The sequence below is a fragment of the Garra rufa genome, chromosome 1, assembly GCF_049309525.1.
Source record: "Garra rufa chromosome 1, GarRuf1.0, whole genome shotgun sequence".
In the NCBI taxonomy this organism is placed as follows: Eukaryota; Metazoa; Chordata; class Actinopteri; order Cypriniformes; family Cyprinidae; genus Garra; species Garra rufa.
This window is the reverse complement of record NC_133361.1, coordinates 33152347-33175018: the sequence shown is the minus strand read 5'-3', so window position 1 is coordinate 33175018 and position 22672 is coordinate 33152347. Positions and strand designations below refer to the sequence as shown.

Genomic DNA, 22672 nt, shown 5'->3' with positions numbered 1-22672 from the left:
TGGGTTCAAGCCCAGGCTTTAGCTGGGCCACTCAAGGACATTCACAGAGTTGTCTATAAGCCACTCTTGCTGTGTGTTTAGAGTCATTGTCCTGTTGGAAGGTGAACCTTCTGCCCAGTCTGAGGTTCTGCATGCTCTGGAGTAGGTTTTTATTAAGGCTATATCAAAATTTTGGTGCACTGAGCTTTTCTTCAACTCTGACGAGTTCCTCAGTCCCTGCCGCTGAAAAACAGCCCCACAGCATGAGATTGCTGCCACCACACTTTACTTTTGTAAATTTGTCATCATTTTTTAATAGAAATACTTTGAGTCAGGCTAGAACTGTGCTAGCTAATAATGATCATTATGTTTACAGAGTTCTCTATGCTTCCTTCTGGTTCTCGATATAGATTGCCAAAGATGAAAAGTAATCGATATAAATATTCATTTGTCCCTTGTGCAATTAGGCTTTTAAATGGTTCTTGAAGAAATTATTAGGGTATGTGAGTCTGTCTGTTTCTGATTCTAGCTGCATCTAAATTGCCTGTGAGGTATTTTAATAAAATTTGACTTGACTTGATTTGACTTTTGGGATGGTACTCTGCAGGTGATGGGCAGTGCCTGGTCTCCTTCAAACATGATGCTTGGAATTGAGGTTCATCAGACCACAGATTCTTGTTTCTCACAGTCTGAGGGTCCTTTAGGTGCTTTTTTGCAAATTCCAAGTGGGTTTTCGTGTGTCTTCACTGAGGAGAGGATTGAGTCTCGCCACACCACCATAAAGCCCAGATCGTTGAAATGTTGCAGTGATGTTTGTCCTTCTGTATGTTTCTTCCATCTGCATATATGATCATGGAGCTAAACTAGAGTGACCATCAGCTTCTTGGTGACCAGTCTAACCAAGGTCCTTTTCCATCAATTGCTCAGTTTGGCCAGAAGCCCAGCTCTAGCAAGAGTCGTGGTTGTTTCAAATGTCTTCCATTAAGGGTAATGGAGGCTACAAGCTTCTGTGAACCTTCAATGCAGCAGAATTTTTTCTGAACTTATCCCTAAATGTGTGGTTTAATGCAGCCCTGTCTCTGAGCTCTACAGGCAGTATTTTTTTTTTACCTCAGGGCTTGGTTTTTACTCTGATATGCCTTTTTAGCTGTTTGACCTTTTATTAAGATATGTGTGCCTTTCCAGAACATACCCATTCAACTGAATTTGCCACAGGTTAACTTCACTCGACGTGTGGTAACATCTACAAGCAATATGAATGCTCCTGAGCTAAATTTCAACAGTCCCGGATAAGGGTCTGAATACTTGTGCATTGTAATCAATTTAGTTGTTTATTTTTAATATATTTGCAAGCATGTTAAAAACCTGTTTTTCGCTTTGCTATTATGGTGTATGGAGTGTAGATTAACGTGGAAAAAAATGTTATTTAAAGCAGTTTAACATAAGGCAGCCTTAATGCTTTCAAAAGGCACTGTATAACATCAGATACTTATTGCGCAAGAAATTCAAAGTCAAAATTCAGAGTCTGTTGACTATGACTAATATCACACAGCACAACTACAATCAGTTTAACAGGATCATTAATACACAAAATGAACAATTGTTCCTTTATGATGGAGTTATATAATACATTCAGGGCTACTAATCACATCTGATGAATTCAAGTGACAGCTCTGAATACAGCATTTGTATTTCCCAGGTGTGCTGGCAATAAAAACAGTAAACAGTAAACTGCTTTGAAGTGTAGAAATAATAGAGGATGTATGAGGAGGAATGCACGTGACTCCACAGTTTACAAAGAACTATTCTTTTTAGCTAAGCTTTATATTGTGATTATATCAAAGAAGTTTGGAGAGTGCTAGGCTTTTGGAGGAACCTCGACTGGCTGATGCCATGATATCAAACACTTCGGCAGTGAGTGACAAGCTACTATAATGTAAAAGGCAGCAGAAAGGTAAAAAAACACGCCTTTAAGAGCTCTCCAAAAATGCCAATATAAATGGTTACTTTTGAGTGGGTATAAAAATAAAATAAAAAAATCAGTTCACCCAAAAATGAAAATTCTGTCATTAATTACTCACCCTCATGATGGTCCAAACCCGTAAGACCTTTGTTTATCTTCAGAACACAAATGAAGATATTTTTGATGAAATCCAAGAGTTTTCTGACCCTGGATAGACAGCAGCGCAACAACCACGTTCAAGGCCCGATGTAAGGGCACAAATTCAAAATCGTCCTGCATCACTGCAAAAGTACCAACAAATGTGTTTACAAAGTGAACGTGCAAGGAGGGTCAAACACTCTTTACATAAATGATAAAACAACGATGTAGGATGATTTTGAAGTTGTAGGAGAAAATGAGATGGGGGTTTTACGACATACCCTAACTGTCTTGAACTGAAATGCACAGAGTACGCATGTGCATCGCAAAGCTAGTCAAGAGAAGCATTTGTGGTCAAAAAGTGTATAAGTATTACTTTTTTAAAGAAAACTATACTGTAGATCGTTTCGCTAGATGAGACCATTATTCCTTAGCTGGGATTGTTTAGAGCCACTTGAAGCTGCATTACAACTGCATTTTTAATCTGTTGAACACCATTGAAGTCCACTATATAGATAAAAATCCTTGATTGTTTTCCTCAAAAAAAATTATTTCGTGGCAACTGAAGAAAGAAAGACATCTTGGATGACATGGGGTGAGTCAATTATTAGGACATTTTTATTCTAAAACTGGAGTAATCCTTTAACTTTATTAAAGGATTATTTTATTTATTTGTATAAAAGCAATGTCATGCTCATAAATGTGCTGTTGACCTCTGTCTTGTGCACATACGAGCTCTCTGACATGTCACTGCAGGGTAGGGTTTTAGAAAACACTTGTGAATCAATGGGGTCAGTCAGTTCAGCTAAGTCTGGCGGAACTTAGCAGAACAACTACAAAGTGTGAAGATAAATAATGGGCATGTATAAAAATAGAATAATGAATGGTTTCTTGATAATATTCTCTATGACTTGTGGCATTCTCTTCAACATTTCTAAGAACGTGTGGATCTCTGACCTTTTGTAAATGCGAACAGGTTCTCCTCTATAGTAGGTGGATTAACTGAACCTTATGTTACAAAAGAAAAAGAATTCTAAATTCTTAAACATTCAATGGCTAGTGTCAACACTTTTAACCCACCAGACTTTGTACGTATCATGTATTGTTGTATTTGCTTATAATGCAACTTTGCGTGTCTCTGACCTATATATGCACACAAAAAGTGAGAAAGAATTACAAATCGCATGGCTAAAATTGTAGTTACCAAGATATTTTGACATATTCTTACAACTTTTTAATTATTTTGAATTACTCGTTTATCACAGAGTTGATTAAAAATGTGATGCAAATGCATTGATAAACCTTTAAAATAGGAATTAAAAATCTCAGAGAGCTTCAAATTAATATTTTAGGTCAAATGTAGCTACTTTGACCTGAAGGTACTTTTGGAATCTGATTGGATAATCTTTTATCTAAGGTGCATTGTGCTTTTATTGATTATCACATGAATTGTCATATATATGTTAACAGCATGTTATGTAACAAGGAGTTACTGTTGCAGCCTGTTTCTGTCGGATGACATTTTTGTCATAGCGTCTCTACCAGATCATATGATCTTACGTGAATGAGGCTGAATAAAAGAAAGTATTCTCATAAGTTCTTTGTTCACAGTCAATCCAGTCAATGACTGTAACAGTCTACCAAAATATAATTGTTAAAGTGGCAGGTTTGTCTAACCAGTTGTTTACAATGTGTATAATAAATATATAGTGTCCCTTAATGTTATGTTAACCACAAAAAATTGCTGATCCATGAGGTTATCGCATGCAATGCTAAACATTTTATCCTTTAGGACTATCAAGGAAAGTGCTAAACTGCAAATATAGAGTCCATATTGAGTATGATTTTGTTTTGTTGATTTTGTATCATCTGTATTGTTTACTTTGTTATTCATTTGTATATTTTATTGTGTTTTTTAATAGTTTGAAATCAATTTTATTTATTCATATAGAGAAGGATGGTTTTGTTCATGTTAGAGCACCAATATATACACTGTTCATTTACTAAAAGCAGAATAATGTAGTGTTTTTGTACATTAGAAGATTTGTTTATTTAATGAATGACAAATGGCCAATTTCACAATAAGTCATTATAATGCAAATCTTTAATATAAACCATATACAGTCAAGCCCAAAATTATTCATACCCCTGGCAAATTCTGACTTAAAGTCAGCAAGTGAAATGACACAGGCTTCTCCCAAAAGATAATAAGACGATGTACAAGAGGCATCATTGTGGAAAAAAATATTTAGCAGCTTTTATTTACATTTGAACAAAAACTGGCATGTCCAAAATTATTCATACCCTTTGCAAACTCTTTGCAAACAGTCTATGGGAAAATCCAAAGTTCTATACCATTCCAAATAGTCCAAGCTGTTCTAATGCATCCTAATTACCCTGATTCATTGGGAACAGCTGTTTTAATCAACTCAACAGGTGAAAAACAGAAGCTCTCTGCTGTTGGTTTGTGGACAGTCATGGCAAAGACAAAGGAGCTCACTGAGGACCTGCGTCTGCGCATTGTGGCTGGAAAGGGAAAGGGCTATAAGACCATATCTAAATGTTTTGAAGTTCCAGTGGCTACAGTGCAAAGTATTATTAAAAAATACAAGACGTTCCGCACTGTGAAAAGTGAAACCTATGCTGGCCAGGAGGATAGTGAGAGAGGTATAAAAGAATCCAAGGATCACCACCAAGGCCATCCTGATGAATCTGGGCTCTGCTGGTGGCAACATCTCAAGGCAGACAGTCCAACGGACACTGCACACCACTGGGTTCCACGGACGCAGACCAAGGAGGACACCACTTCTCCAGAAAAGGCTCACAAAAGCTGTTTGGCCTTTGCAAATGCTCATCTGGACAAAGAAGACTTCTGGTCTTCTGTTTTATGGTCAGATTAAACAAAAATTGAATTGTTTGGCCACAATGTTGTAGCCTTCATTTGGCATAAAAAAGAGGAAGCCTTCAACCCTAAGAACACCATTCCTACTGTCAAACATGGTGGTGGGAACCTAATGTTTTGGGGGTGTTTTTCAGCCGGTGGACCAGGGAACCTAATCACAGTAAACTGCACCATGAAAAAGGAGCAATACATCAAAATTCCCAACAACAACATCAGGCAGTCTGCAGAGAAACTTGGCCTTGGGCACCAGTGGACATTTCAGCATGACAGCGACCCAAAACACAGCAAAAGTGGTGAAGAAATGGTTAAAAGACAAAAACATTAATGTTTTGCAGTGGCCTGACTTAAATCCAATTGAGAATCTGTGGAGGGAGCTAAAGATCAGGGTGATGGCAAGGAGACCCTCATCGCTAAAGATGAATGGGTAAAAATACCAGTGGAGACATGCAAAAAGCTGGTCAGCAATTATAGGAAGTGTTTGATTGCTGTAATAAGTCTTTTCTATTGATTATTGAGAAGGGTATGAATAATTTTGGACATGCCACTTTTTGTTAAAATGTAAATTTTTCCACAATGATGCCTCTTGTACATCGTCTTATTATCTTTTGGGAAAAGCCTGTGTCATTTTCAGGTCAAAAAAAAAAAACTTGCTGGTTAAATAAAAGTAACTTTAAGTCAGAATTTGCCAGGGGTATAAATAATTTCGGGCTTGACTGCGTATGCTTTTACATACTTTCCCTTAAGTGGTATGACTAACTGATCCAGTTTCACTTTTGTCCAGGGTGTGACTCACAACTGATTGTTAAGATATTTTTATTCTGGTAAATGTAAATCACTCAGTAGCTGATTCTGGTAAGCACGTTCGGTAAATATATCAAACCGGTCTGTCTGGCAGTATCAGAAAGCAGATTCAACAATGACACAATGAGCTGGGTCACTAGACAGGGTGCTATCGACTCAGATGGTTAGTGAGAGGAGTAATGAAAAAAACTGATTTATATAATTATGCATCATCTTCATTATGTATCATAGCATATAATAACAGAGCAGTGTTTATAAAGCAAGGGAAATAAAAGTACCTCTGAGTAACAAGAGTAATTGATAAAAAGTGATTATTAACTCATTTAAGTAGAATCACAGTGTAGATTGATATATGAAATACACCAGAGATTTCAATACAATTGTCTTCATGTTGACATGAACTGACAGTGTGAAGGTGTCCCATCAATGATTAAAAATAAAAAAGAAGTGGGTGATCATCTGAGAGGCCATTATCGTGAAGTGACGTGACGTCTGTCTGAACTCAGTCTTTCTGGATTTTCTGGTTCTCTTCTGTTTGTTTTTCTGGTCAGTCTAAACAAACAGACAGCTGGCAAAACCTAAAGCTTAAACATGACAGAACACAAGCTAAATAGCCTTTATGCCTGGATTTAATTAGCAGCAATTACAGCAATTAGCAAAAGGTGTCCGGTGTGTGGCCTCGTGCCTATACGAAAAAAAAAAAAAAAAAAATCATGTGACATTTCTTTAATATAAAACAATACATTAGGGCTTGTGTACAAGGCAAATACAAAACAAAACAGGCAATATGTATACAGTCAGACCACTACTGTATTAGACAGACAGAATGTGTACTTAAAGTGTAGTTTGGACATGTGAGCGGCCCCACACACGGGGTAAAAGGCTCACCAGCATGGGGTAAATGTTTTTTAGATAATGTCTGAGTTAATACTTGTTCAAAACAATCATTTTAGCATTTTAGTTTGTACTAATTTCTGCTTATGTTGATAAATAAAATAATTATATTTTGTTCAATAATAGGCCTATACTGTCATTAAAATGTTAAAATAAATCATATTTTAAAATACAGAAACAAACTAATTTTAATATGTAAAGATTGTGTATATGTCTGTGTGTCTGTGTGTGTGTTGTTGTTTTGTAAGATGTCCGTGTTTTGATATAATTTTACAATGCCAAGTATGAAGCTCCTTTGCAGTAGAACAGCATCTGAAAAGTGCGTTCTTTATGAGATGGTACATTGTATAAAAAAATAAATAAATAAATAATAATAAAAAAAAAAAAGAATAATCGCTAATAATAATAATAATAATAATAGGGGGTTGTTAGATCCTAGTACAGTGTTAAAAACCTTCCCAAATTAAAACTGAACATACAATTTTTATGCTGAACAATGTTTTGCAAGTTCCCAGCATGCATTTCAGCTTTTGTGGTAACAAAAAAAAAAAAATTGCTATATTTATTGGCTTTTTTATGATTTTTACGCTAAAACATGCTGCTGCCACTGTTGGTTATGGATCAGAGATCATATTTTTACTGAATTCATATTTGTTTTATTGTTTTATTTCAACGTGTTTGCGATTTGTGTGCTGAGGTATATGTGGTATTTTGGAGTTTGATATATTTTCTTATCACAATATGTCTGCCCCTAGTTTTAAAAGGCAAATAAGATCCGTATCATTTAGTTGGCTTTGATGTAGGCTAGTATAGTACCATTGCTAAATTGGACAATTCTTGTATTGGACAATCTTTAGTTCCTGTACCAAGAGGGCACTATGAGTTGTTTAAATCAGGAATGACATCAAGCTTTTGAAGGAATTAAGCTGTAGGTCACTGCTAGCACAGCAGGTGATTAATCTTTACCTGTGATTGTTATAATTTGCATAAATAATTAATTTGTCATGACTGTGATTTTGAGATGCATTAAACACGAAGAGCAGGTCCAATTCGAGATGCAGTGAACAAGAAAACGGTCCAATGGCGACCTCTGTTTGTGCAGGAAAGAAGCTGCGAGTTCAGATGTTGCAATTGACGAGTTATATAATACCTGGAGAAAGCTGTCTGTTTGCATTTCTGTTCATCTGACCCCCAGGAAGTAACCTACACCAAAATCTGACACCTTTTCATCCAGGGAACCATGGCAGTATTGCATTTTTACAGTAATATCCATCAAAAAAATCAATCAATACACATTTAAATTTAAAGGAAAATGTGTTTACTAGATGGTGTAGCTACAACATCTACCAGCAGGAGGCAATGGTGCCATGATAATCAGCACAGCCTGTTTGTTATCCAAACTGATAGAGGCTGAAAGTTCAGCCTAATGAGAGCAGATCTATGTAGTAGTCAACATTTGAAGTGGATCAAAACCTTTCATCAAAAGTTGTCCTAAAACCAAAACAATACCCATTCTTGTCTGAGGACAACTCTGATGAACTTTTTTTGATTCACTTCAAATGTTGACTACTGTAGTGGATTCAGTATAAACAAAAATGAGAATGTAATTGGTGCCACAGTCTGTACAATAAGAACTTATTGCTTCTTATTGCACTAAAGAGCTGCTCAACAGGTGAAAAACAGACTGTGGTTGAAATGTCATGGTAAATAAATTGAGAAAAAAGTTTTATTTTTGAGTCAACTTTCCCTTCTTAAGTGCTCTCGACTGAAATGGTCACATTTAATTATGGGAATTTAGTTCAGTGTAGTGTATATTGTGTGTAAATTGTACTGTTGTATACTAGGGCCAGACATTTTGGGTCCTACAAAAAAACATTAGCTCATTAGCTTTGTTGGATCCCAGCATGGGATGCTGGTTTGCTGGTTCATGTTATAGGATGCTGATTGCTGGGATTCTGGTTAGCTGGTTCATGACATGAGATGCTGGTTTGCTGGATCCCAGCATGGGATGCTAGTTTGCTGGTCAGCTGAAACCTAGCATGGGATGCTGGTGGCTGGTTTGCTAGATCCCAGCATGGGATGCTGGTTCGTTGGTTCATGGCATGAAATGCTGGTTTGCTGGATCCCAGGATGGGATACAGGTTCACTAAAACCTTGCATGAGATTAGTGTTGTTTTTGGCGGCCTATTTTAATTTTAGTTTTAGTCTAGTCTTTGTGTGAAGCTGTCATTTTAGTTTTTATTAGTTTTAGTCACGTTCATATTCTTTTTAGTCTAGTCAAGTTTTAGTCGACTAAAAGTCTGAGCATTTTAGTCTTATTTTAGTCAGAATTACCCATGACTATTTTCGTCTAGTTTTAGTCGACAAAAGCTGATGATATTTTAGTCTAGTTTTAGTCGACGAAAAAAACCGGATGACATTTAGTCAATTTTTTGTCAATGAAAATTGTATTTTAGTCTATTTTTAGTAATGCAATTTTATTTAACCCAGTCAAAATAGTAGAAGTAGAAGTATAGACGAAACCAATGTTTTCTTTTAGCCAAACCCATTTCAACCTTACCCTATAAGCTCAAGAATACATCCATTCCAGACATGGAAGATGCTCTAATTTGAAATTACAACATTTATTTTACCTACCAAACATGTTAGAAGTACACACACATAAATTGAAATAAAATAAATACTGACTGCTTCGTATTGTGATTCAAACAACACGAACCCCTTGCACAGGATTCAAGTGTCATTCACTTCTTTATTAAGAATAAATCATAATACGAATAAATATGTACGTGTAGTTTTGTGCATGTTCATTTTCTAGTAATTCCCGCTTCAAAAGCACTTCTAATAATATTAGTCAATTTAACAATATCCTTAATTTATTTGATCCTCTATGGCTGCACAAATCATGCTTGTACTTTTATAAGTTTATTTACCAATTAATTAATTTGTGTAAGTAAAATATTTCTTATGGTTTTCGTAGCACACATTGATTCATTTTATGAAACTGTCCAAAAATCGCTTTGACATCTGGGACGCAAAAGAAACTTTTTCCACCTTTGACCACAAGATGTCATTAGTGTGCAACGTGTTGAAAAGCTTCGAGTAATGAAGCTTTTTAGATCCAGTTGAGGGGAACGCTTTGGCGCTGGAAAGCTTAATTTTCCCATCACTACTAAAAAGTATGAAAAAATGTATGAGTCGTTTCTTCTTTTTTCTCCTGTTTGTAGCCGCGAGTGGGGCTTGAGGGAGTGACGTCGCCTGTGGTTTAGGCTAGAAGGGATAAGGCTCTGGCTACTGGGCATGGCACATCAATCTAACGTTATAACATTTCGTTTCGTCTCGTTTTCGTCGCCGAAAATGAAGAGACATTTTAGCATAGTTTTTATTTTGTAAACCACATTTAGTCTCGTTTTTATTCGTCAACGATATTGCATTATACATTTTGTTATAGTCATCGTCACATGACCAGCATTTTCGTTTCGTTTCGTCTCGTTTTCGTCATGTGATAAAGGTTCGTTGACGACCATATTTAGTCATAATTTTCGTTGACGAAAGCAACACTAGGCTGGTCTGCTGAAACCTAGCATGGGATGCTGGTTGCTGGTTTGCTAGATCCCAGAATAGGATGTTGGTTAGCTGGTTCAAGGCATGAGATGCTAGTTCGCTGAATCCTAGCATGGGATGCTGGTTGCTGGTTTGCTAGATCCCAACATGGGATGCTGGTTCATGTTATAGAATGCCGATTGCTGGGATGCTGGTTAGCTGGTCCATGGCATGAGATGCTGGGATGCTGGATCCCAGCATGGGATGCTGGTTGCTGGTTTGCTAGATCCCAGCATGGGATGCTGGTTCATGTTATAGGATGCTGATCGCTGGGATGCTGGTTAGCTGGTTCATGGCATGAGATGCTGGTTTGCTGTATCCCAGCATGGGATGCTGGTTTGCTGGTCTGCTGAAACCTAGCATGGGATGCTGGTTGCTGGTTTGCTAGATCCTTGCATGGGATGCTGGTTAGCTGGTTCATGGCATGAGATGCTGGTTCGCTAAAACCTAGCATGGGATGCTAATTGCTGGTTTTCTAGATCCCAGCATGGGATGCCTTTTTGCTGGTTCATGTTATAGAATGCTGATTGCTGGGATGCTGGTTAGCTGGTTCATGGCATGAGATGCTGGTTCGCTAAAACCTAGCACGGGATGCTAATTGCTGGTTTTCTAGATCCCAGCATGGGATGCCTTTTTGTTGGTTCAAGTTATAGAATGCTGATTGCTGGGATGCTGGTTAGCTGGTTCATGGCATGAGATGCTGGTTCGCTAAAACCTAGCATGGGATGCTAATTGCTGGTTTTCTAGATCCCAGCATGGAATGCCTTTTTGTTGGTTCATGTTATAGAATGCTGATTGCTGGGATGCTGGTTAGCTGGTCCATGGCATGAGATGCTGGGATGCTGGGATGCTGGTTCCTGGTTTGCTAGATCCCAGCATGGGTTGCTGGTTGCTGGTTTGCTGAATCCCAGCATGAGATGCTGGTTTGCTGATTCATGGCATGAGATGCTGGTTTGCTGGATCCCAGCATGCGATGCTGGTTTGCTGAATCCCAGCATGGGGTGCTGGTTTGCTGGTTCATGCCATGAGATGCTGGTTTGCTGGATCCCAGCATGGGATGCTGTTTGCTGGTTTGCTGGGTCCTAGAATTGGATGCTGGTTTGCTGGTTTCAAAGCACAAAAACAAAAACTCAGGAAGTAATTGTAAAGTCACTGTCTGAGGGGGTAACCAGGAAAGATTCCAGCCAGGTCTGTGGAAGTGAATGTCAGCTCAGCAAACCAGAAGGCATCCATGCAGGAAAGGGGTTCCAGAGTGAATGACTGAGAGCAACAGTCCAAAGGGCGATGAGGCAGACGAGCTCTGCAATGAGCATCAGGTAATGTCAACGGTAGGAGAAAGAGATATTGGTTACATGAAGGCAGAAGCCTGGCTGAGTTGACTCGAATCTTCTGAGGCTGGTAGACAAGACTGATATTAGCAGAGCAGCTGGATGGATGGAACAGGAATGGCAGGGAAGCTGGGCAGCGAGGGATGGTAGGAAGGTGGGCAGGGAGTAGAAAATCCAGCAGCCGGATCCGAAGTGGAAGCTGGGGAGCAAATATTTGAATGGGAAGGGGAAAAACTAATCAATAAAGAAAAAAAACTTAATATCAAAAAGTTGGAAGACTAAAGACTAAAGACTAAATAAATGGAAAGGAAACTATGCAAGACTAGACTTGACAACAGCAGAAACAGGATCACGATCAACACAGACGAAAGCCAGGTTAACCCAATACAGCAAGGGGAATATAAAGGGTGACTAATAATCTAAGACAGACAAAAAGCCTAACAAGATAATTGGGTAACAAGAGGGGCAGGATAACAGTAGACAATAGAGCACATAGCAAACACAAATACCAACTGACAGCCACACACAAACATAAACAAACTCTGGTATGCTGGTTGCTGGTTTGCTGGTCCCCAGAATGGGATGCTGGTTTGCCAGATCCCAGCATGGGGAGCATAAAGCATCTTTTGCATGCTGGGACCAGCTTGGGATGCTGATGTGGTGGTGGACTAGTTGGTATGATTCTAATAAAACTTGTGTATGTGTAAACTTGCCAGTGGTTCCATGTGATTGAATCATGTTATTTGGTTTAGACATGTCTAATTTTAGTTAAGTTTACTCAGTTTGCTTCAGTTCATCCTATAACCATTGTCCATGCAAGTTCAGGTAAAGTGTTTTAAGAACATTAGCCAGTTAAATATAACTTATATAACATATGACGTTGGCAGGCTAAAGATTGGCACAATCGCTGGTGGTGTACTGGGTGAGAGGAGCCAGGAGAAAACACGGAGAATCCAGGTGTAAGACAACACGTATTTATTACACAAAACTGAAAACATAAACAAAGAAACCCAAAACGCAGGGAAACAAACACAGCATGTAACGATAATCACCGACAAGGGGAGTGTGGCACAATGAACTATTTATTCAAGGAAACAGGGGAGTGGCTACAAACGAGATAACAAGGGGAAGTCCAAATATGGGCAAGACTGAACCAAAATAACATGAACCAAAAGGGGGAAACAAGGACTAAACCAATTAAACTAGAAACACAGGGGGGAAAACACTAGGAAAACAGAACGAAACAGGACGCAATGCTGACAAAGATAGTACTGTTTACTTCCCATCTACAACTGACAGCCACAGTTAAAACCGAATTACACAGATAAAACCAAATTAAATCAATGATATCTTATCAGAATATGCTTAAACAACTCCAAAAACAACATTACTATTTTCACTTATTGCAAGCCAATTTGACTTTATTTCTTTCAAAAAGTTATTGAAGTTGAAGTTAAAGTCATTATTATGGCGATTAGTGTTCCATTTAGTTGGCCATGGAGTTTGGATTAATTATTTCAGCAACTGGTGAAAGTGCATGCTATCACTATTTAAACAATGTCACACTCCTGACTGTTTTTGTTTTGCAGTGTACAAAAGCCTTTTTAACCTTTGTGTACAGATCTTATGAAACAGGAAACAAATACTTTGATGCTTCAAATGTTTTACCAGTTTGATTTTGTTTGTCCAAACTTTGGATAACATTGATTAATAATGTAACCAAAATTAAAACAATTCAAATTTTTAATTCTACTACTTTCAACAGAGGGTGCAAGAGAAAAAGAAATGACAAAGTTATAATCATCTAATTTAATAAATCATATGTTTGAAATATATTTTAAATGTTGTTTTCTTTTACATCATTAATCTATTAAATATAGAAATAGGCAAGCACAATGTAAGAATAATTTAATTTGATTTAGATGTCAGAGCTGTCTTTTAGAATTGTTACCCAGTGTTCAGCTAAATAGTGGTGTTTTCATCTCATCTCTTGAACTTCTTTCCTCAAATACGCCTATTGTGATTATCAGAGTAAAATGGTGATAGTTTGCTCAGGTGTTGTGGTACTTTCAGGATAAAACACCTCTGCCACCCATCCCTGAGACCGTAACTTTAACCCAGTATCATGCAAGGTTAGACATTGCATGTTCAGTGTGGGTGAATCAAACATAAAAAGCATAACTATCTATTGTTCCACCTCACCCAAGTCAACATGTGACATGTGCAGTATACCATTCACTGTGCTAAAACAAATTTCACGTATGCATCTTTTCAAAGAATTAGGTTAATGGTCTATGTGCGTGCTCTGTATTCAAACTAAACAGAGACTGGTATAGAATAAACCTTACAGTGCATTTGCAGGTTCTCAATGAACACCTCAAAATGCATGAATTTTGTCTGATGGTTTAGAAGATTTAGATATAAGGGATAGGAAATAACCTTGGTATAAACATCATGAAAAAAAGGTTTATTGATCTTCCTTAATGTTCTTTAGTGATATATAAACAATTAAATTAAATAAATTAAATAAAGAATAATTGTATTTATTTATTCAATTGATTCTATATAATAATGTGTTGATAGTTGGCCAGGATTCAAAAATCAAAGACATGCAAAACTAAGACTCCAGTCAAAGACATGGTAAATATGTTGCAAAAGATAATGTGTGGAGATTTGCTTGTCTTTTTTCTGTAGAAAATTTGTCTAGCTTATCTGAAGGTTTTTTCCAGATCCGTGACATTTGATAATCCTCTTGACGGCGAAACAAAACCATGAGAAACAAATCAAGATGTGTCTTCATATTTTTGTGACAGGTGCGGTTTCACAGAGACAGATATTATGGCTCCTATATGTATCTTGCTTTAAGTGACTTACACTTTAACACACATAAAGGAAAACAGCAAAATACTTCCTTTTTGTCATGGAGACAAAAGTAAAGGTTTTATTTTAAAAGTACAATGATATATATATAATACTCCCTCTCCTTGGTATTTAAAAAAAAATAATGATACTGTCAGAAATTTGGCATTCTTAGGAAAGTATGATAATATTTTGTGAGTATAATTTAAATCTAACTCATTTTCAAATTGAGATGTTCAAAATAATATTACTTATTGTTACAATAAGGAATATTACTTTTTGTTACAAAACAGGGCATCATTTAGGCATTAATTAGGCATTTTGAGAATAGGGAAAGAAATTATAGATCAATTTTCCTATGAAATATGAGATATTTTTATGAAAATGTTGCCAAATTATTAGTCCCATTATAACACTTCTTTTTTCATTGTGGTTTGCCCCAAAAACCCATTAATAAGCAAATGAGATGCAATGTATATACATTGTATAGAATGGGAATTACCAATTTATGGACATTTTACAAGCATATTGCATAAAGTCAAATAGTATATGAAGTCATTCTGTTATATCTTTCATAACATAGTTGAGAATCATATTTATACAGAGTTTGGTTTAAAAAAGCCATACAATAGCATTGTCTATATATACACTGATTCCCTATGGAAGCACGTTTCCACCACTAAATAAAATAATAAAAAAGGTAATTGCGACTTTTTACCTCACAATTCCGACTTTTTTCTCACAATTACAAGTTTACGCCTCGTCATATTAATTCGCGATTCTGACTTTTTTTCTTAGAATTGTGAGATATAAACTCACAATTGCGGGTTATGAAGTCAGAAATGCGAGATACAAAGTTAGAATTGTGAGATATAATTTTGAATTGCAAGATATAAACTCGCAATTCTTAAAAGCACAGATAGTCTGCAAAAAAGGTAGATTGTTAGAAGTGTTTTTACTTTTGTTTATACTTCAGTTATTCTCTGTTCAATAAGTCATTTTGTTATAAATGATGGTTCAACCTTTTTGTTATTTTCCCCCAAAAAAGAGAAATGTTAATAAATAATAAATGCTTAACACTTGAAACTTGCTAAAACATGACTGAAAGTATAAACCCAAACATAGAAAACTACAAAAGCCTTCCCTAGAGTAATAACTTGAAACGTATAGAAAACTAAAGCTGTCTTCCCTGGAGCAAGAACTTGAAACTTACTAAAAAGTGACTGAAAGCATAAACCAAAACTCAAGCTTTTCCTAGTGCGAAATACAATATTATGTCAAAAGTGAGTTTAAAACAAGACAAAATATGCACAATATATCACTAATATGATTATATATTAAATATACATTATATTCTAAAGGTTGTTATGTATAGTTGGCATTGTATTATTGTTATGTAAGAAACTTTCTCAATGACATGAATGATTCATTCATTGTTATTACTTATCTTTTTCAGCATTGCACTTTTGTACACATAACATACAAAGATTGAACTTTAAAATCTTTTTTAAAAAAGCCTAAAATAACACTGGAAAAAGAAAAGAACACACCTTGTCATCTCCTATTATAATGCTACATAGCTTTGTGCTGCCTGAAAACCTGCAAAACCAGTTTCATTGTCAAACAAATATGTGAACGTGAAGATTTTTAATAAATCTAGAGGAACTATTTCAAAGCAATGATATTTATATAATGTCTTTTTGCACTTTGCACATTAACGCACCACAGTTTTGTACATTAATATCAATCCTGTGTTTGGAAAAGCTCAAAGAAACTAAGAGTAGCAAACTACATTATGTAATATATTAATCTAAAGGCAAAACTATAAAGTATGATCAAAGAGCACATGTTTAATCTGTTTAGTTATTAGGTTCTGAAACATACATAAAACATACATAGTACACAGTCAAAGTGGCATTTACATAATCTAAATGTCCTTTATGTTAGATTCATGCACTGGTATTTTGTGCTGAGAATCAAGTTTGTCCATTTAATATGACAGAATCTTTGAATATTTGTCATTTTTTGGTCATCTCCGTTGTATAAGGGTTGTCATTGTGTAGGTGTGACCAAGGTAACCCACTCTTCAATAGGAAAATCAGGAGAGGTGTTTATACGTCAGGATCCAGGGGATATATAAGTTGAGACTCAGCAGTGAAATCAGAAAGATGAAGATGTTCTGGACACTAAGTTTGGTGTTTGTGATCACTCTCCTTACCAAAGGTAAATGCCTTCATCTTTATATCATGCGCTTTAGAAAATCTGTTACTTGCTCCTAACAAAATTCATTTAATAATTAAAAAACGATATAAAAAGTTTATTTAGTTTATTTCATGTGGTGCTTAGAAATCCATTAATAGTGTCAATTTATGAATTATTCTGCAGAAACATTTTCTTAAATAGGTCTTTGGTAACACTTCACAATAGTTTAATTTGTTAACATTAGTTAAAATGTTAAAAACTAACATGAACGAACAATGAATAATAGATTTATTACTCTGTTTATTAATCTTTGTTAATGTTAGTAAATAAAAATACAGACGTTGATTGTTTGTTCATGTGCATTAATGTTAACACAACTTATGATTTCAATAATGCATTAGCAAATGTTAAAATTAACATTAACTAAGTGCTGTAGAAATATTGTTCATTTTCATGTTAACTAATGTTAACTAATAAGCCTTAAGTGTTACCAAGATTATTTCTGAATGTGAATACTGGTTGTCTTTTTTAACATTTGATCTTGTGTCATCTCCTCCAGGGTGTGACTGCCAATCTGGTAAATATTTTTTCATCACATAATAATACCTCCTGAGTAACATCTTGACCTTTTTCTGAGATTGTCAGTGTAATTTTTTTTTTCCCTGTCTTGTTTGAAGTGTGTGGCAGAGCACCTCTCAACACAAAAATTGTGGGGGGCACGAATGCGTCTGCCGGCGCTTGGCCATGGCAGGTCAGCCTTCACAAGTATGGGAGTCATTCCTGTGGCGGATCGCTCATCAACCGTGAATGGGTTCTGTCAGCTGCTCACTGCTTTCCGAGGTAACCCAATCAAACATCTTTAATGACATGTTTCATTCACATTGATGAATATTGTATTCTAAACAGTACTTGGTCATAATTGTCTTTTTAGCAATCCCGATCCTACAATCTATACCGCGTACCTGGGTCGACAGAGTCAAGAACTACCCAATCCAAACGAGGTGTCTAGAAATGTCTCTCAAGTCATAGTTCATCCAGAATACAACAGCTTCTCCAGTGACAATGACATAGCTCTGCTGCGTCTCTCCTCACCTGTGAACTTCACTAGTTATATCCAACCGGTCTGTCTGGCAGCAGAGGGAAGCACATTCAACAGTGACACGATGTGGCTCACGGGTTGGGGAGACATTTATTCGGGCGGTAAGAAGCAAGATGATTTTTTTAATGCATGCCAGAAGATGCTTTAGTTCACTTCCTGAATAAAAATTCCCTGATAATTTACTCACCCCTATGTCATCCAACATGTTCATGTTTTTCTTTCTTCAGCCTTTGACACAGTTGAGGTGTTATGGTAGCCCAAGTTGCCTTGATATTGGCCTTCAGCTCAACTGCATTTCGGGGTCTCTGTTCCCTCATCTTCTTTTTGACAGTACCCCATAGATTTTCAATGGGGTTTTAGTCAGGCGAGTTTGCTGGCCAATCAAGTATTCCAGTTATTCCATGGCTATTAAACCAGGTACTGGTAGTTTTAGCTTTGTGGGCAGGTGCCAAATCCTGCTGGAAAATAAAATCATCATCTCCAAAAAGCTTGATTATGCGTCAAACCACTTCTGAACCAAAAACAATGTCAGAAGCGTCTGTGCTGGGCTAAGGAGAAAAAGTACTGGTCTGTTGTCCACTGGTCCCAAGTCCTGTTTTTAGATGAGCAAAGCAAATTCAATTTGGAAATTAAGGTCCCAGAGTCTGGAGGAAGACCGAAGAGGCACAATAGTCAAGCTGCTTAAAGTCCAGTGTGAAGTTTCCACAGTCAGTGATGGTTTGGGGAGCCATGTCATCTGCTGGTGTGGGTCCATTGACTGTGGACTTGATAAAAGGCAACGCAGCTGTCTACCAGGAAATTTTAGAGCACTTCATGCTTCCTGCTGCCAACAAGCTTTTTGGAGATGAGATTTTATTTCCCAGCAGGATTTGGCACCTGCCCACAAAGCCAAAAATACCAGTACCATGGAATAACTGTACTTGATTGGCCGGCAAAATCACCTGACTAAAATCCCATTGAAAATCTATGGGGTACTGTCAAAAGGAAGATGAGGGAACAGAGACCCCGAAATGCAGACGAGCTGAAGGCCAATATCAAAGCAACTTGGGCTACCAGAACACCTCAACTGTGTCAAAGGCTGATCGCCTCCATGCCACGCCGCCTTGATGCTGTAATGAGTGCAAAAGGAGGCCCAACAAAGTACTGAGGACATAATACAGTACATTAACACATTTTCAGAAGGTCAACATGTGTTTAAGATCCTTTTTTCATTGGTCACATGAAATATTCTAAGTTTGTGAAATACTGGATTTTTTTTTTGTCTTTAATCCATAATCATTAAAATTGAAACAAATAAAGGCTTGAAATATTTCACTTTGTGTGTAGTGAACTAATATAACATACAAGTTTAACTTTTTGAAACAAATTATTGAAATAAATGGACTTTCCCTCAATATTCAAATTTTTTGGCACATACCTGTACAATAATTCACATGATAATTAATAGAAGGCTGACTCTTTTGTTTGTTGACATGATATTGTTAGATTCAGATGGTAAATATCATATATTATGTTGGGTGTCTATCTTAAAGATAATCACCATGTTTAGAATGAAACCGTCATATTAAAAAAAAATGCTATTAATCATATCATACAATAAAATATAATTTGTTGTTACTAATGTAAATCTATATTAAAACTATGGGATCTTCAATGCTTTTTGAATCTTTACATTTTAAAATGATTTTGTTTCTGTATTTTAACATATTTTAATGACAGTATATGTACTGAACAAAAATGTATTATTTTATGTATCGAAAATAATCAGAAACTTTGCGAAAGTGATTGTTTTGAACAAGTATTAACTCAGACATTATAAAAAAACACTAAAGCTAAAGTATTTGTATCAATACTGTGTGCCTTTTACCCCTTGTGTGTTTTTATTTTTTATTTTTTTTACAAAATGTAAGATCGTTTCGCTAGATAACACCTCTATTCCTCAGCTGGGATCGTGTAGAGCCCTTTGAAGCCAGATTGAAACTGTAATTTTGTAATTGGTTCCCATTGAAGTCCACTATATGGAAAAAAAATCCTGGAATGTTTTCCTCAAGAACCTTATTTTCTTTTTGACTGAAGAAAGTAAGACATGAACTTCTTGGATGACATGGGGGCGAGTAAATTATTAGGACATTTTCATTTTGGATCATTCTCTGTTTTTAGAGAACAGTATATTATTCAAAATCTGGCTGTTATTTGAGTATTACTTTTTTTTTTTTATTCTTCACTGTTTCGTAGTATCCCTCCCTTCACCTAAAATCCTACAGGAGGTGGATGTGCCTATGGTTGGAAACACTAAGTGTAACTGCCTCTATGGAGGATCAATAACAGACAACATGATGTGCGCTGGACCATTGGAAGGTGGAAGAGATACCTGTCAGGTATCAATAGTACATTGCTTGTGCTGTTTAATGCAATAATACTTTGTAAAATATTCTAAAATATTCTCTTTCATTATACAGGGTGACTCTGGAGGACCAATGGTCATCAAACAGGGCTCTAGATGGATCCAGGCTGGCGTTGTGAGTTTTGGTCGTGGTTGTGCTGACCCTAATTATCCTGGTGTGTATTCCAGAGTGTCTAAGTACCAGAACTGGATCACTCAGCATGTCGGCATGAATAATGCGGGTTTCATCCCTTTTACCTCCATTGCTCCTGTTCTGGATGAGACCTGTCCTACTTCACGTATGTTTCTTAATATAACCATTGCCAGTCAAAATGTGAATCAGAGTTATCCGTCAGCTTGCTCACACATCCCTTTTAGCTTTCATTTGCATTTAGCTACCTCTCATCTTCTCTTGCTTTTCTCTCCAGCGCCATTGTGTGGGGGTTTTGCAGGTGCACGGCCATGGATGGCTAGTATAAAGTTTAACAATTATCCAAAGTGTGTAGGAACTTTGGTCTCTGACCTATTTATCATGACCTCTGCTAGCTGCTTTGCCAGGTAATTGTTTTAGGGAAAACTTTGTTTTATGTGAAACCAGCTACCTAAAAACTAAATTTTCAATCTCAATTTTCAGATTCATGGGTACGACTAGATGGACAGTCGTCCTGGATGTTGTCCAATGGGACTGCACCAGCATGCCAGTTGAGGCTGATGTGGCAAATGTCTTTTTTGATGATATTTTCGGCAATGGTGTAGCACTCGTGCAACTGTCTCATCCATTCTCTAATGTCTCCAATGTACCGTTTGACATGTACATCTATGATTTAAGCTTTGGCCCTGGTACTGAGTGTTCAGTTATTGGTTGGAACGCAGGGAGTTTTACATGTGAGTTTGTATAATCACTTATTTAGACTTTTTTCCAACAGGAAGTTCAATGGCATCTAAGTTTCTCTCTCATTTGCTTTCCTTTTCTCATAAACAGTTCCATCTTTTCAGGAATTCCATACCACCATTGTAAACTGCGATCCTTCACGAAGCAGACAGGTGAACATCTGCACAGAACCTTTGGATGTTCAGCAGGTATGTGCTACTGCATCTACTACATCTAGTTGAAATGTTTCCTGGAAATATGCCACTGTGTGTTTGAATTATGTACAAACTTTTGCTCTGCCTCATTTTCATTCAGGATGATGATGGCAGTCCTTTGCTGTGTAGAGTGGGCGACATGTGGGTTCAGACTGGTATATTGTCCATTCCCCCTGGTGGTGCGAACAACCCATCCTTCAACAGCACAGTCTTCATCCAGACCTCTCCCTTCACCGACTTCCTGACTAACACTATCCAGAGCGTCCCATCTATTCTGGATGGGGCGGAGTCCTTCTCGCCCCTCTCTCTCACCTACATCCTTCTGCTCTCTCTCCCAGCAATCCTCCAGGCCTTTTACTGAAGAGGCCATCTGTTACTTCATCACTGAATTAACCAACCTATGAAGTGCAATTATAGGCTATTTGCTCCTGTATTAGTAATATAGCTATATAAATCTTTCATTTGTATAAAATAATTAAAGTGGAATCTTGACACTTTGTATATTCCAAATAAAACAAAGTACATTATTTCTGTAACTCACACTCTCCAGGTGTATTACACCTATAAATGTACAATTTAAATAAATGTGTGCATATGGAAATCTGTCAGCACTACTTTGAAGATGGGTGTTTAAGAAGAGAATGTATCATCCATAATAAAGCTGTTTATTGTCCTGAAACCTGAAAAGAATTATACATTTTTGAGCCATTGACTTTTTGAGAGATTAGAGAGTACAGAGGATAACGATACTTTTTTAAAATAGGATGTGCCAATCCCGATCTACATATGCGTCTATGTTTTGCACAAATCGCTCCTGATGCATCTTCACCCACAGCAGAAGTTAAGGGTTTTTTAGGCATCTTTTGCAAGCGGCCTTTCTTAATAATGTAAAAAAAAACACAGCTAAATGTGGCTCAGAAAGTAAACATTATGGCTCATAATCCAACATCAGCGAGGGGGAGGGTGAGCAGAGCTTGTTTGCATTTAAAGGGACCATGCAATAAAATGTGTTGAAAGGGTGTGTTCTTTTACACTACTATTGAGAATTTTTAACCAAGGTATATTGTAGACTTTTCATTAAAAACCTCAAGAATCATATGAACTTGTGGAAAATGGGCATCTATTGACCCCTTTAAACATCATCTTACTAATATATTATTATGGGGGAAAGCGAGTGACAACTGATTTTTATATGCATTTTATGTATGTAGTCAGCTAGATTTAGCAAGGATCTACTTGTTTTACATTACAAGGTATCAGAATTTCATTTGACTTATTGACCATATTTAATGCCTTGCAAAAGTATTCATACACCTTAATTTTTTTCACGTTTTGTTATGTTGCTGCCTTATGTTAAATTGCTTTAAATTACTTTTTTTTTTCACGTCAATCTACACTCTATACAGTACAATCTACATGTACACTCCATAGAATA

General features: G+C 36.7%; 1 pseudogene; it reads left to right on the top strand.

Annotated features, from left to right (window-relative positions):
• Positions 1-11536: 11536 nt before the first annotated feature.
• Positions 11537-21598, top strand: LOC141301972 (polyserase-2-like; annotated as a pseudogene).
• Positions 21599-22672: the final 1074 nt, after the last annotated feature.